Here is a 17,348-nt window from a genome sequence, read left to right as displayed (position 1 = left end):
GAAAATTATATCACGGCTTCAGAATCTTCTGATAGGCTAATTGACGTAATTTGAGTCAATTGGCGGTGTACCTGTGGATGTATTTCAAGGCCTACCTTCAAACTCAGTGCCTCTTTGCTTGACATCATGGGAAAATCAAAAGAAGTCCTCCACAATTCTGGTTCATCCTTGGAAGCAATTTCCAAATGCCTGAATGTATCACGTTCATCTGTACAAATAACAGTACGCAACTGTAAAAACCATGGGAACACGCAGCGGTCATACCTTTCAGGAAGGAGACGCGTTCTGTCTCCTAGAGATGAACGCAGAACAGAACCCAGAACAACAGCAAAGGACCGTGTGAAGATGCTGGAGAAAACACGTACAAAAGTATCTACATCCACAGTAAAATGAGTCCTATATCGACATAACCTGAAAGGCCGCGCGGCAAGGAAGAAGCCACTGCTCCAAAACCACCATAAAAAAGCCAGACTACGGTTTGCAACTGCACATGGGGACAAAGATTGTACTTTTTGGAGAAATGTCCTCTGGTCGGATGAAACATAAATAGAACTGTTTGGCCATAATGACCATCTTTATGTTTGGAGGAAAAAAGGGGAGGCTTGCAAGCCGAAGAACACCAACCCAACCGTGAAGCACGGGGGTGGCAGCATCATGTTGTGGGGGTGCTTTGCTGCAGGATGGATTGGTGCACTTCACAAAATAGATGGCATCATGAGGAAGAACAATTATGTGGATATATTGAAGCAACATCTCAAGACATCAGTCAGGAAGTTAAAGCTTGATCGTAAATCGGTCTTCCAAATGGACAATGACCCCAAGTATACTTCCAAGGTTGTGGTTAAAATGACTTAAGGACAACAAAGTCAAGGTATTGGAGTGGCCATCACAAAGCCCTGACCTCAATCCTATAGAACATTTGTGAGCAGAACTGAAAAAGCGTGTGCGAGCAAGGAGGCCTACGAACCTGACTTAGTTACACCAGCTCTGTCAGGAGGAATGGGCCAAAATTCATCCAATTTATTGTGGGAAGCTTGTGGAAGGCTACCCGTAAAGTTTGACCCAAGTTAAACAATTTAAAGGCAATGCTACCAAATACTAATTGAGTGTATGTAAACTTCTGACCCACTGGGAATGTGATGAAAGAAATAAAAGCTGAAATGAATAATTCTCTTTACTATTATTCTGACATTTCACATTCTTAAAATAAAGTGGTGGTCCTAACTGACCTAAGACAGGGAATTTTACTACTTCCAAAATATCTGTCCTTTTGTGTGGAATCAAATGGAGGGAAAATGTCCAGTATGACGATGGCTCACTGACATCTTCACAAGGCCTTATTCAAAAAGATGGATTCCAGAAACATTTCCTTGACTCGTGCTGGGAAGTGGAAAGGTGGTAATTTCCAGTTGTGAATTAGTAAATACGAGTTGGATGCATTCACATGCTTTGAAGTTATTTAGAAACGTCAATTGACTAATGGCAAACAAGCTGCGTCAACCATTAACTAAATGTACACCTTGTCATACTGGCAAACAAATTATAGTGTTAATATATTATAGGAATAGATTGATTTTTAAAAATCATGTTTTGTTGTTGCATTTAACTGCCGAAAAAAGGCTGTTATCGAGGTCATTTCCTTAGTACGTGATGTCCAAGGTCAGCATGTGGGAGAAGTCGGAGGTCAGGGATGATAACTGAGTTTCCCAATAGGAATTGCTGCAGGGACGTTCAAGTGGATTTTTCCAGTCGTATGTGGTGAATTCCACCTTCATACTTGGTTATGAATGATGGTAAATATTCGAGGTGTGTATGCATGAGCACGGATTGGAGTAGGCTATCAAAATCAAACAATGCACAAGAAAAAAAGAAATTGTTTAAAAAATGCAGTAAATAACTAAATAAGCCATTACAGTATGATTCTGCAACAGAAAGCAACAACAAATGAATATTGCGCTACCATTTAATGCACATTAAATAAATGTATTACTTCTGGATTTACTACAGTAAATTGGAAAAGTAATACCCCATGCTAACATTCAACTCTGTCAGGAAAAACAGGAAACCACCATTGCCATTGACATCATCTGAAGTTAACCCCCCCTCCTTCTAGGTTTAATTTATACCCTCACATACACCTTGATTAGCCCTCATTTTCTTTGTGCAAATCAGACTGTTTAAAGCCAGATTATTTCAAGTTTATTTTACATCATGGTCGAGAAATTTTATTTTCATTAGTCCAGCATGAAATAGTCATTTAGTCCAGGACTTTATCTGGAAATCGCCCCTATATAGAGTATATCTAAAGAAAGGAGGGACAGGCTACATATTTGTTTTGTTTCTGGAGATGGCCACTAGTTCTTGGTACTTATAATGGTGTCTTTTCATCATGCAAGTTTAAATGAAAGCAGGACGTGGGGTGTTGTTAAATGTGAGGGATGAAGGGGTATTTCTTTGCTCCTTCGTGGATGGTAACATTCTTTTGGGGGCAATAATCCAGGGTACATATGCCACCGCTGACAAAGTCCCTGTTCCCTCAGCAGGCTAAATATACTCAGGAGTGACTGGGGCAGGTGGATCGGGGGGAGGGGGACGTGGGGTGGGGGGTTTGGGGAGAACAAGTCTTGTGTTCAGTGTGGAGAGAGATCAGGGGCAAAACAGAACCCAAAACAGGGGTTTATGTTCAAAGCCAGCTGGTCTGGCTTTTATACATGCAGGACATTTTTTGTTTTACAGTGAACTTTTACTCTTCTTTTACACTTATCTCTAACTATATATATTTTCTTTACCTGTGACTGTTTGATTGAGCTGTCCCTCAGCTGGTCCTGTAGGGTGGTACTTCCTGGAGAAGCAAAGATACGGTACGGGTGAGTTTACAGAGCACAGCCTTAGCTTCCCCTTCTACTTTCCATGGTGTACTGTGACTTTCTGCTAGATGAAAAATCTGGTTCTGGCAGGGGCACTCTTTTTGCCATAGAGTGGATGTTGACCAGCCATAAATCTGTTAAACAACAAACTATATTGTAATATAGTATTGGCATTAGTGTTAGTAAATTATTTATATTGACTTGTGTAGCCTATATTGAAAAGTGAAACCGTAACTTTGTCGTGTACGAACAATAAAAATACATCTGGATCTGCAATCAAACCCATTCGGGCAGAGAATGGACGCTAGGATCTTTTACCTCAGGTACAGTACTTACAGTTAGTGCGTGACAGAGAACCAAGATGATGGAAAAGCTTAACGGTTGAGCTATGCTGAAGTTGGAGATCGGGCAGTCACAAACATCTGTTGCCAATCACTTCTGTACCAGTGAATGGCCCATGGAGGATCCTGTACTGTAGGTTGGAGTTTTACATGTATACCTTTTAATTTCTCCAAGCCATGACAAATGGTTTGACTCTCTAGAGTAACTTCATACTGTCTTGTATTTTTTGTTTGAATTCGTCACAGTCAGTTTGGGTTATTGGTCTTCCTAAGGTTAATTGCTAAGAACACCTCGTTGCGTAATCTGAAATCATCTGTGAGTGAAAAGTGTATGGCTTCAACATGCTGTTTGCCTTAGAAATAGCTTACCCCGCAAGGCAGCCACCTAAGTGGCTGCTGAAGACTTCAATATCAATTTGTATCACACAGAGGCCAACACTTAAATAAGACATTTCTCGCTAAGCAGTGAAACAAAGAGGAAATTTGTCATATTACACCAACTGAAGGGAGTTGATATTGAACTAACTGCCTCTCTGGAGGCAGGGGAAGAAAAATGTCCTAAAACAACACCAAAGAATTCCAACCCAAACCAAAGTTGATTTTTATGGATGCTGAAAGGCTTTGTTTAACTTTTTCTTCTGACATTTGATTCAAGGAATTTTAGTAACCTGCTTGAGTACTGTTGTTGATGGCCCATCAGCAGGCAATTAAGTAGCAGTGATAGCTATTATTAAAATGTACTAAAAACCATAATAATAATCATTTAAATGTTATTATAAAATAAATAAATTATACATAGTATTAATTTATATCACCACTATTTGATATGCCATATCAACCAACACATTGAGACACAATTACTGCAAATTAATCCATGGAATAAATGTGTATATACTTTACCATTTCTACATCTCCCGTCAAAATGCTTAGGTTTTCCATTTGAAATCCTGGGTGTCTGGGGATATTCTCTGTAGCTTTGGTTCTGTGTCACCTTGTTAGGTTCAACAAAGTGAGCCATTACTTTCCTTCCTCTTAATATCAACCCTGAAGAGAGGGGACCTTAGAAGCATTGACCCAGTAAAAACCTCTCTTCAATTACAAACTTTTTCGCCGCAACAGTCCAGCGCTTTGATGGGAAATGGAGTTGAGGAAAGTCATTGTTTTTCCTCTCTTATCCAGGCCTCTCTATCCCTTTGAACTTCCAACCACCACCCCCATCCTGTTGCTTCGCCATCACCCTGTATCGTTGTACTGTTGCCTGTACGATATTACTTTGATGTATGTGCCCATCCTTCTGAGCTTCTCACAGTCTTGATACACTCCAAATTCACCTTCAATCAGTTAGTAATGTTAACGACAACTTATGCTTAGTGTGGGGTTGATAGCACTCTTGACATTTGCAGCACAGAGAGAACCCCAGGAATGTTTAAGGCTTTGTTTGTATCTAAACTTAGCTTCCTTGATTGCAGAGATTACGCTTGTGAACACATAATACGCTTAATGTTATGAGTCTGGTGCAATTGATATGTTCGTTTGGATTTACACTAAGCCTTACGGAGAAATAGATTGCGGCGAAAGCAAAGTGGTACATAGGCGTCCATTGCTACTGATTTGTTTTAATTGCTCTTGGCGTATGGCTTTGCAGTAGTGGTCGTGGTAATGCTGCCTATTGGTGCTCCAGACGCCGTGATCTTCCGTAACGGAAGAGCCATACATTTCACATTTAAAACAAATGATCACTGAACCAAGACGTATTACACACATGGAAGTAGTTTCATCGTGACGGCACTGAAAGGACAAGTACCTTCGTTCCACTGTAATTTCTTGCAGTAATGGGGCGGTAGTTTTCCTTTGTCTTCTATTTGCTTTATTACACCATTTCAAATCTCCACGTTCCAGCCGCAGTCCGGCCTCATTTAGGAGAAATCCCTTTCCAGTCTGAGTCTACCGCCCTGAGCAGTGTCGTTGCCTGTACAGTACACCACACCACATGGTTTCTCTGCCGCTAGAGTGCCTGTGCACTAGAGTTGCCTAAATCTACAAAACATGAGTGGTGCTCGCTAGGCAGCGAAGCAGCAAGCCTTTTGATCTGCAGCTAATCTCAGTGGCCTGCCTCTCATCTGATGGCGTCTGAATAAGAATAAGTCGGATTGATGCTGGAGGCACGGAGAGGTTTAGACGCCGCCTCGCGTCTGCCACACTCCGCTCCGCCGCGTGCCTTCCTTCACCGGGGGTCGCTGGGCCTACTGTGTCATGTCAGGTCTGCGTTTCACATTAACACACATCAACGTCCATTGGCATAGCTTGACAGCTAGATGTTATCAAAGGCAGTTGCTGTATGGCAAGGTTCCCCAACTGACTGTAAAAACACCAGGAAATCAGCTCCAAGTGATTTTAAGTTTGGAAATCTGTTCCCAAGTATGCCAACACGTACTAGAGAGACACGTGATCATCTACAAATCTAAGCAAGGTTTGAAATTACTATGTTTTAGACAAACATTATATCTGTTTGGACTTCTTACGGTCAATTTGCAGTCTACCAATTATTTGTAGTTATGTTCCGGCTCCCTGACCACAGCTGAATCTAGATGACAGTCCCTGCTGTATGGTGTAGGAGATGTGTACTGCATAGTTTTACTGAGTGGTGTTTAATAGTGTTGAGAGAGATGTTTAGTAGTGTTGAGAGTTTAGAGTAGTGTTTAGAGGGATGTTTAGTAGTGTTGAGAGTTTAGAGTAGTGTTTAGAGGGATGTTTAGTAGTGTTGAGAGTTTAGAGTAGTGTTTAGAGGGATGTTTAGTAGTGTTGAGAGTTTTGAGTAGTGTTTAGAGGGATGTTTAGTAGTGTTGAGAGTTTTGAGTAGTGTTTAGAGGGATGTTTAGTAGTGTTGAGAGTTTAGAGTAGTGTTTAGAGGGATGTTTAGTAGTGTTGAGAGTTTAGAGTAGTGTTTAGAGGGATGTTTAGTAGTGTTGAGAGTTTAGAGTAGTGTTTAGAGGGATGTTTAGTAGTGTTGAGAGTTTAGAGTAGTGTTTAGAGGGATGTTTAGTAGTGTTGAGAGTTTAGAGTAGTGTTTAGAGGGATGTTTAGTAGTGTTGAGAGTTTAGAGTAGTGTTTAGAGGGATGTTTAGTAGTGTTGAGAGTTTAGAGTAACGTTTAGATGTCACGACTTCCGCCGAAGTCGGTCCCTCTCCTTGTTCGGGCGGCGTTCGGCGGGCGACGTCACCGGCTTTCTAGCCACCGCCCGATCCACTTTTCATTTTCCATTTGTTCTGTCTTTGTCTTATCACACCTGGCTTCACTCAATCAATCACTTGTTTACTATTCAACCCTCTGTTCCCCATGTTGTATTTGTGAGTGATTTTTTATTGTATTTTCGGTCCATCATTGTGTGCTCGTGAATTTTGTCATTTTGAGTAAAAGTAGGTTGATTACTCATACTTGCTGTCCTGCGCCTGACTCTCTACACCAGCTACACACAAGACCCTTACATTAGAGGGATGTTTAGTAGTGTTGAGAGTTTAGAGTAGTGTATAGAGGGATGTTTAGTAGTGTTGAGAGTTCAGAGTAGTGTTTAGATGGATGTTTAGTAGTCAGGAGAATAGCTGGAGGCCACAGCTGCTGTAAGGACATGTGCTGTGTAATGGTTGTCATAGGAATAAGAAACAGTGATCAGATCTATTCTTCCTTCCCCGGATCTCATGCCCTCACTTTAGACTCCAACCTCACTGACGAACGACAAACAATGTCACCTAAAGCTGATGGTTTTACAAGCCATGCAGGTCTCCAAAAGGCCCAAAGCCTGGCATATGGACTGACCCTGTTTATAATGTTTTAATTTCACCTTTATTTAACCAGGTAAGCTAGTTGAGAACAAGTTCTCATTTACAACTGCGACCTGGCCAAGATAAAGCATAGCAGTGTGAACAGACAGCAACACAGAGTTACACATGGAGTAAACAATAAACAAGTCAATAACACAGTAGAAAAAAGAGTCTATAATCATTGTGTGCAAAAGGCATGAGGAGGTAGACTAATAATTACAATTTAGCAGATTAACACTGGAGTGATAAATGATCAGATGGTCATGTGCAGGTAGAGATACTGGTGTGCAAAAGAGCAGAAAAGTAAATAAATAAAAACAGTATGGGAATGAGGTAGGTAAATTGGGTGGGCTATTTACCAATGGACTATGTACAGCTGCAGCGATTGGTTAGCTGCTTAGATAGCAGATGTTTAAAGTTGGTGAGGGAGATAAGAGTCTCCAAGCTTCAGCGATTTTTGCAATTTGTTCCAGTCACAGGTAGCAGAGAACTGGAAGGAAAGGCGGCCAAATGAGGTGTTGGCTTTAGGGATGATCAGTGAGATACACCTGCTGGAGCGCGTGCTACGGATGGGTGTTGCCATCGTGACCAGTGAACCCTAGATCAGCCATGGCACGGTGTTGATAGGTCCTGGGGTTTGGGCTGAACAAAACCAATGGGACCTACGACATTCTTGTCACTCCAGTGGCCTGGACTTTCAGTTCCCGTTTGAATCATTTATGATTGGCTCTGATTGGCTTTCTTTACACCCTGTAGCGTGCAAAGAGCAGTATGGCAGTATCGCTACAGCGCCTCACTCACACACAACCTGCTCTGTACACCCCCTCTAACCTGTACACCAACTAACCTCTACACCCCGATCCTATCAGACTCTTCTGTTACATCCCTGTTCTAATGCACTGTGTGTCTGTGTGTCTCTGTGTGTGTGTGTGTGTGTGTGTGTGTGTGTGTGTGTGTGTGTGTGTGTGTGTGTGTGTGTGTGTGTGTGTGTGTGTGTGTGTGTGTGTGTGCAGCATGCCTAATTGCATGCATACTTCAGGGCAAAATATATCTCCAGGAAGCTCTAGAATTAATTCTGAAGATGGTAGAGCGCATTCAGACTGGGTAGACTTCTTGTATATGCTGTATAATTTCAGCTAAACTGACAAATGATATCAAATTTCTATAATTTTATGTCAAACACTTAAATTTGATATAGCCTACGGCAGTAGGATTTACAGTGTGTTAACAATGGCAGTGTTCTACCTTAGTGGTTCCTGTACCACCAACTGTATTCTGTTCTGCCCAGAGTACCCCTGAAGTACCCCCTCATGTGCATTTATCCAGTAAGCCTATGGTTTCATGAGTCTTCTCAAGTACCCATGGTGGATAGGCTAAGAACCCCCTTTGGATAGGCTAAGAACTAACTGTGGATAGGCTAAGAACTAACTGTGGATAGGCTAAGAACTAACTGTGGATAGGCTAAGAACTAACTGTGGATAGGTTAAGAACTAACTGTGGATAGGCTAAGAACTAACTGTGGGTAGACTACGAACCCCTGGGATAGGCTAAGAACCCCTGTGGATAGACTAAGAACCCCCTGTGGGTAGACTAAGAACCCCCTGTGGATAGGCTAAGAACCCCCTGTGGATAGGCTAAGAACCCCTGTGGATAGACTAAGAACCCCTGTGGATAGACTAAGAACCCCCTGTGGATAGGCTAAGAACCCCCTGTGGATAGGCTAAGAACCCCTTGTGGATAGGCTAAGAACCCCTGTGGATAGACTAAGAACCCCTGTGGACAGACTAATAACCTCCTGTGGATAGGCTAAGAACCCCTGTGGATAGGTTAAGAACCCCCTGTGGGTAGACTAAGAACCCCCTGTGGATAGGCTAAGACCCCCCGTGGATAGGCTAAGAACCCCCCGTGGATAGGCTAAGAACCCCCTGTGGATAGGCTAAGAACCCCCTGTGGATAGGCTAAGAACTAACTGTGGATAGGCTAAGAACCCCTGTGGATAGGCTAAGAACTAACTATGGATAGGCTAAGAACCCCTGTGGATAGGCTAAGAACTAACTGTGGATAGGCTAAGAACCCCCTGTGGATAGGCAAAAAAAAAAACTGGGGATAGGCTAAGAACCCCTTGTGGGTAGGCTAAGAACCCCCTGTAGGTAGACTAAGAACCCCCTGTGGATAGGCTAAGAACCCCCTGTGGATAGACTAAGAACCCCCTGTGGATAGGCTAAGAACCCCGTGGATAGACTAAGAACCCCCTGTGGGTAGACTAAGAACCCCTGTGGATAGTCTAAGAACCCCCTGTGGATAGGCTAAGAACCCCCTGTGGGTTGACTAAGAACCCCCTGTGGATAGGCTAAGAACCCCTGTGGATAGGCTAATAACCCCCTGTGGGTAGACTAAGTACCCCCTGTGGATAGGCTAAGAACCCATGTGGATAGGCTAAGAACCCCCTGTGGGTAGACTAAGAACCCCCTGTGGATAGGCTAAGAACCCATGTGGATAGACTAAGAACCCCTGTGGATAGGCTAAGAACCCCCTGTGGGTAGACTAAGAACCCCCTGTGGATAGGCTAAGAACTAACTGTGGATAGGCTAAGAACTAACTGTGGATAGGCTAAGAACTAACTGTGGATAGGTTAAGAACTAACTGTGGATAGGCTAAGAACTAACTGTGGGTAGACTACGAACCCCTGGGGATAGGCTAAGAACCCCTGTGGATAGACTAAGAACCCCCTGTGGGTAGACTAAGAACCCCCTGTGGATAGGCTAAGAACCCCCTGTGGATAGGCTAAGAACCCCTGTGGATAGACTAAGAACCCCTGTGGATAGACTAAGAACCCCCTGTGGATAGGCTAAGAACCCCCTGTGGATAGGCTAAGAACCCCTTGTGGATAGGCTAAGAACCCCTGTGGATAGACTAAGAACCCCTGTGGACAGACTAATAACCTCCTGTGGATAGGCTAAGAACCCCTGTGGATAGGTTAAGAACCCCCTGTGGGTAGACTAAGAACCCCCTGTGGATAGGCTAAGACCCCCCGTGGATAGGCTAAGAACCCCCCGTGGATAGGCAAAAAAAAAACTGGGGATAGGCTAAGAACCCCTTGTGGGTAGGCTAAGAACCCCCTGTAGGTAGACTAAGAACCCCCTGTGGATAGGCTAAGAACCCCCTGTGGATAGGCTAAGAACCCCCTGTGGATAGGCTAAGAACCCCTGTGGATAGACTAAGAACCCCCTGTGGGTAGACTAAGAACCCCTGTGGATAGTCTAAGAACCCCCTGTGGATAGGCTAAGAACCCCCTGTGGGTTGACTAAGAACCCCCTGTGGATAGGCTAAGAACCCCTGTGGATAGGCTAATAACCCCCTGTGGGTAGACTAAGTACCCCCTGTGGATAGGCTAAGAACCCATGTGGATAGGCTAAGAACCCCCTGTGGGTAGACTAAGAACCCCCTGTGGATAGGCTAAGAACCCATGTGGATAGACTAAGAACCCCTGTGGATAGGCTAAGAACCCCCTGTGGGTAGACTAAGAACCCCCTGTGGATAGGCTAAGAACCCCCTGTGGGTTGACTAAGAACCCCCTGTGGATAGGCTAAGAACCCCTGTGGATAGGCTAAGAACCCCCTGTGGGTAGACTAAGAACCCCCTGTGGATAGGCTAAGAACCCATGTGGATAGACTAAGAACCCCCTGTGGATAGGCTAAGAACCCCCTGGAAGTTCTAGTAGCCTTGGTTGGAACCACTGCTCTACCTTGATCATGTGAATATTCACATTATAACTATGACTGCTGAAATGTCAGATCACGTGTGTGATCTTTCCACTGCTACGGGGTAACACACAACATCTGTCAGGCATAGCTTCTGCTCAGCCTCAGGAAACACCGGTTGGCACCATTCGACTGGAAACAAAAAAAAATCTACATTGGCATCCCCACTTTACAGGCTCCTGAAGAAAGGAGGGCTGAAACAATGAAATAACTGTGCCAGTTTCTGAGCAGTTAGGAGTGAATTACTTGTCAGCTATTCAATTGGAGGAAAAATCATTAGCGAGTGAGAGGCACTTCTTTTTTCTCACATGAAGTAATCTGGAGACAAAGGGAACTTTGAGTGAAATACTGAAATATACAGTGAAACCATGTCAGTCACGCATTCTCCGCAGGGAAGAAAAGAGGACTTTAGGAAGCAGTGATGACTGTCCCTGACAGCATTTGTGATTTTAGCAGCCTAAGACATTGGACATAAAGGTGGCTATATCAAATTGAATTTGATGTGAATATTAAAACTGTGCATGTATTGATGAAATATTCAGCTTTTAATGAGGCTGTGTGATGCTATTTGAATTATCATCTACAAAGGAAGTAATTCGTAATATTTTACAATCCATTGAAACAAAAATGGAGCAATGACATGCATACCTTTCATTAACAAGGAAACATTATGTGAACAGTTTGGGGTAAAATTATTTGTGGCTCATTGTTAGATAGCTGAACGATGAGTTCTCATCAGTTTCACTGTGCAATGCAACTCACAGCTCATTTTGCTTTACCAGTTGAATAAGCTTTGAAAAGGCTCTACAGCTCCCCTATAGGCAGCACTCATAGTTGCATAACGCATACATTACATTGGTCTCCAGTCCACATGGAGGGTACAACAATACTTCACACTTTCAACATCAAACACTGGGAATCTCACATGATTATCTCATCATTATTTGAATAATGAATCAATGTATCTATATAATCACCAGCCAAGTCTCATATGGCATATGTTCAGTAGTAGACAGTATGGTTTTACAGAGCGGGGTAGGTGGTAGTTATCTCAAAGTGAAGACCCAACGTGTCCCTAATGGTGGCCTCCCCTTTCAGTACGAATAGCAGTAGTTCAGCCAGTGAATACAGTTACACGACCATGGGCCTTTTCCTGTGGGGTAACAGGAGTGTCAGGCAGAACAAAGGGAGAGCTTGTCATACTGCCAGCCTGCTCTCATAGACTAGACGTAGCATAGTAAATGTAAATCTGGGAATCCAAATTAACATAATATGTTACGTTTAGTATGGTTACATAAAACAGAAGGTACCTAATGGCAAAAACTAAAATAGTGTAGTTGGTTGGGGTGGATGGATGGATTTCGCAAATGTCTAGAAACCCAAAGGTTGCGTAGTCGAATCTCATCAAGGACAACTTTAGCATTGTAGATAATTAGCAACTTTGCATTTACTTGCTACTTTGCAACTACTTAGCATGTTAGCCAACCCTTCCCCTATCCTCTAACCTTAACCTTATCTCTAACCTTAACCCTAACCTTAACCCCTAACCCTAACCCCTAGCCTAGCTAACGTTAGCCACCTGGCGACCTAGCTAACGTTGGCCACAACAAATTGGAATTCGTACCATATCATACAGCAAATTCATAAGATATTGTACATATTACAATCCGTAACATATTGTACGTATTACAATTTCAACAATATCATACGAATTATAATTTGTAACAAATCACAGGAAATGTTATTTATTATTATTATTTTTTATTTATTTCACCTTTATTTAACAAGGTAGGTTAGTTGAGATCAAGTTCTAATTTACAACTGTGACCTGGCCAAGATAAAGCAAAGCAGTGCGACACATAGAACAACACAGAGTTCCACATGGAAAAAACAAGCATACAGTCAATAACACAATAGGAAAAAAATGATGTCTATATACAGTGTGTGCAAATGGCGTGAGGAGATAGGATGATGGACGTCTACAAATTAATACGTACCTAACTAAACTTAACATATCATACTAATTGTTACGTCTACCCTTGAGTCCAAGTTGGTACTACTTGTGCCTCATCCATAATGGATCAAAGGTGTAGAGTTCGGACACTGTTCGAACAACACAACATGCAAATTACCAGAATTGTCTCTCACTTGGCAAAGCTCTATAGCGATTTCACCATTGCTTCACCATGCAGTCATCAAGCAAAAGGCGTGGGAATACTTCCAGGCAAAATATCATTGTCAGTGGGTTATATGCAATTAACTAGACCTCGAAAAAACGTTTAGTATTGAAAAGTACAATTGTGAACATATTATAGTCAGTAGGTTATATGACATTAAAGAAACCAAAAAAAACTTTAGCATCGAGAAGTTCAATTGTGAACATGTTACCACTGCATATGCATTACATCTTGGCATTGTAGCGTTGGGCATACACAAAATGTAATTAGACAGGCCTTGCTCAGAAAAGCGCCTCTAGCTAAATTAAAGCTCTTTAGGACTTTATGGGGAAAATAAAATAACATACTGCCATAATGAATAGTGAAAAGACTGGCTCTCTGCATTGTACAGAGGGAACATTTTCCATGGCTCTTGAGCCACTGCTAGTGGGGGGAATAGTGAGGGGATCGGACCGTAAAAGAAAGATAGCCCTGTTCGTTGATCCCTGTAATGGCCTGTAGGTCTGGGGGTTAAACAGTACAGTATAATCGCCATGTGTCTCCGGCTAACAAATCAAATCAGTCCCCCAAAAAATGGTCACATGCGCCAAATACAACAATACTTACTTACAAGCCCATAACCAACTATGCAGTTTTAATACAAGTAAGAGTTAAGAAAAATATTTACTAAATAAACTAAAGTAAAAAATAAAAGAACAACAATAAAAGAAGAGTAACGAGGCTACAGTACATACAGGGGTACCGGTAATACGCTGTTTTCATGGGTGAATTCAATGGCTCAGGCCAGAGAGGGTGACTAGAACACTACTAGGCCATGCTAGATCATTATTATACCTACCATATTTTCAGACTCTCAACCTGGGAATCTAATTTGATTGTGTACGGAAATATATTGAGATATTAAACACAATTGTCTCGCTTGTATCTATGGTTTCAAACATAAGGATGTATGGCATCGGTTAATTAAAAAGTGTCTTTCTCACCGTTGATCTTCTAATTATACTGAACAGTGGTATCCTTCTACAACTGTAATTACTAATGATATTGCCTTCAGAGTTTCATTATGTGCTTTATTATTAAGGCAGACAAAATGATATGTAATGTAATGCTTTGGATCACTTAGACAAACAGTGCAGCAGAGAAGGGAATGGAAAGGTCCTATATCTTTGTCTCTGATTATTCTCCTGTGGACTGTGTAGTGATTATTGTGATGGTGTAGTGAGTATTATGATGGTGTAGTGATTATTGTGATGGTGTAGTGAGTATTATGATGGTGTAGTGAGCATTGTGATGGTGTAGTGAGTATTGTGATGGTGTAGTGAGTATTACAATGGTGTAGTGAGTATTGTGATAGTGTAGTGAGTATTGCGATGGTGTAGTGAGAATTGTGATGGTGCAGTGAGTATTGTGATGGTGCAGTGAGTATTGTGATGGTGTAGTGATTATTGTGATGGTGTAGTGAGTATTGTGATGGTGTAGTGAGTATTGTGATGGTGTAGTGAGTATTGTGATGGTGTAGTGAGTATTGTGATGGTGTAGTGAGTATTGTGATGGTGTAGTGAGTATCGTGATGGTGTAGTGAGTATTATGATGGTGTAGTGAGTATTATGATGGTGTAGTGAGTATTATGATGGTGTAGTGAGTATTGTGATGGTGTAGTGCGGATTGTGATGGTGTAGCGAGTATTGTGATGGTGTAGTGAGTAGTGTGATGGCATAGTGAGTATTGTGATGCCGTAGTGAGTATTGTGATGGCGTAGTGAGTATTGTGATGGTGTAGTGAGTATTGTGATGGTGTAGTGAGTATTTTGATGGTGTAGTGAGTATTATGATGGTGAAGTGAGTATTATGATGGTGTAGTGAGTATTGTGATGGTGTATTGAGTATTATGATTGTGTAGTGAGTATTGTGATGGTGTAGTTAGTATTGTGAGGATGTAGCGAGTATTATGATGGTGAAGTGAGTATTATGATGGTGTAGTGAGTATTGTGATGGTGTAGTGAGTATTGTGATGGTGTAGCGAGTATCGTGAAGTTGTAGTGAGTATTGTGATGGTGTAGTGAGTATTGTGAAGGTGTATCTTCCAAGAGATCAAAAGCCAGGACAAATGGTAGACTGATCTAGAGATTGGGGATGACACACACACACACGTGTGCAGACACACACACGCATGCGGACACACGCCTGCGGACATTCACACACACACATCACACACATTCCCACGATCTATAGCCTTGTGGAACCTGTGTGGAGTTGGCCTTTAGGTCTCTACAAACTCCCTCTGATGCGTTTGGTCGTCTCATCATGTAAAATCAAGCCAATGTCAAAACAACACCTGTCTCTCTCCAATAGGAGACAGGAAAAACTGTCACACACCAAAAACTGGAAGCCTGTTCAGACAGAGCAGCACCACTTCAAATATGTCACTGCAGCGCTAGCTAATTCTCTGGAGTGGGACTGAGTGCTTCACAACATTATCAACTGTGACAGGCAGATTGTGTTTTCACGTGAGCATGATCGACAACAGATTACACACGGCCTGGGCTGTTCCTGTTGGCCCAAAAAATGTGTTGGTGTTTATCTCACTCTTATGAAAGGCAGACTGGCTACTTTGCTTCTTCCAGTTACACACACACACACACACACACACACACACACACACACACACACACACACACACACACACACACACACACACACACACACACACACACACACACACACACACACACAAATATTTAGGCAGCCCAATTATGTGTGTGACACATGCTCTGAAGTCAGTGCCAGGGAAGGCTTCAGAAACAATCTGAGCCAGATCAAAATCACTAACCACACTTTGTGTGTTTGACTCACATCCAGTCGCCATTTTCTTCTTCTCCTCTATGCACAATGCATGCCAAACCTCATGAAATTGCATTTGCCCAAAAGCCTACCGTCTGTGTACACATGGTGACATATTTCAAATTGTATAATCATTCTGGCAAACAGTGCGTTTTATTCATGGAACTTTGAAGCGGCTGTCAATTCCCCTAAAGTGCTAAACATGTTCAGGTCGGGATCTCTCATAACTGGGAGAGACAGGGGGAGGGAAGCCTCAATAAAGTATGTCAGGAGGGGACAGTGGGCTCCAGGGGTGGGCTAAATGTAGTTTAATTGGAAATATATACACACTTAACACTAAACTAGACAAATCTCGGGTCAAGTTAAAAGTAAAGGAACGCGGTATATTATGCTCTCTGACCCTTTCTGAAATTAGATGACATGTCCCATCACTGTAGGAATTAGATTTACTCAAATATGGTTAGCTGATTAACGGACAACACTCAACATTCCAGTGGGTGGTAAAATACATCATATGCATCGTGAACAATATGATTTGGAGACAAGATGTACTTTGACTATAAAACAACGTTTTGAACACTATTTTTAAACAAATCAAAACGGAACTAAAAAGACTATTAGGCAAAAACCTCCATGGACACTATTACATCTGTAAACCACGCAATAATGAAGCCATGTATTGGTGTGAAAGCTGAATTGTAGTTACAATATATTATGACTGATACATGTGGAAAACTTAAATAAAGCTTATTTTAAACCAAAAAAAAGATAGATTAAAGGGGGTGTGGGGTAGCTATTAGCGTGCCAGATGAATTTTTTTTATTTTTTTATTTCATTTTACCTTTATTTAACCAGGTAGGCTAGTTGAGAACAAGTTCTCATTTACAACTGCGACCTGGCCAAGATAAAGCATAGCAGTGTGAACAAACAGCAACACAGAGTTACACATGGAGTAAACAATAAACAAGTCAATAACACAGTAGAAAAAAGAAAAAAAAGTTTAAAAAAAGAGTCTATAATCATTGTGTGCAAAAGGCATGAGGAGGTAGGCGAATAATTACAATTTAGCAGATTAACACTGGAGTGATAAATGATCAGATGGTCATGTGCAGGTAGAGATACTGGTGTGCAAAAGAGCAGAAAAGTAAATAAATAAAAACAGTATGGGGATGAGGTAGGTACATTGGGTGGGCTATTTACCGATGGCCTATGTACAGCTGCAGCGATCGGTTAGCTGCTCAGATAGCAGATGTTTAAAGTTGGTGAGGGAGATAAAAGTCTCCAACTTCATCGATTTTTGCAATTCGTTCCAGTCACAGGCAGCAGAGAACTGGAAGGAAAGGCGGCCAAATGAGGTGTTGGCTTTAGGGATGATCAGTGAGATACATCTGCTGGAGCATGTGCTACCGGTGGGTGTTGCCATCGTGACCAGTGAACTGAGATAAGGCGGAGCTTTACCTAGCATGGACTTGTAGATGACCTGGAGCCAGTGGGTCTGGCGACGAATATGTAGCGAGGGCCAGCCGACTAGAGCATACAGGTCG

At 42.2% G+C, this 17,348-nt stretch overlaps 1 protein-coding gene across 4 annotated transcripts in view; it reads left to right on the top strand.

The window, feature by feature from the left end:
- Positions 1–2,617: 2,617 nt before the first annotated feature.
- The window catches only part of LOC110525107 (myocyte-specific enhancer factor 2C), a 111,572-nt gene continuing 96,841 nt past the window's right edge, over positions 2,618–17,348 (top strand). For 2 of the 4 annotated variants that reach the window (XM_036979459.1, XM_036979458.1), the window contains exon 1: positions 2,625–2,861. The gene's annotated coding sequence lies outside the window, so the exon portion shown is untranslated. Of the gene's footprint in view, positions 2,868–17,348 lie in introns of all 4 variants that reach the window. The other 2 variants (XM_036979456.1, XM_036979457.1) reach the window with 2 other exon arrangements.

This window comes from Oncorhynchus mykiss, chromosome 6 (genome assembly GCF_013265735.2).
Source record: "Oncorhynchus mykiss isolate Arlee chromosome 6, USDA_OmykA_1.1, whole genome shotgun sequence".
Taxonomy (NCBI): domain Eukaryota; kingdom Metazoa; phylum Chordata; class Actinopteri; order Salmoniformes; family Salmonidae; genus Oncorhynchus; species Oncorhynchus mykiss.
This window is presented reverse-complemented; position numbering and strand designations above follow the sequence as displayed.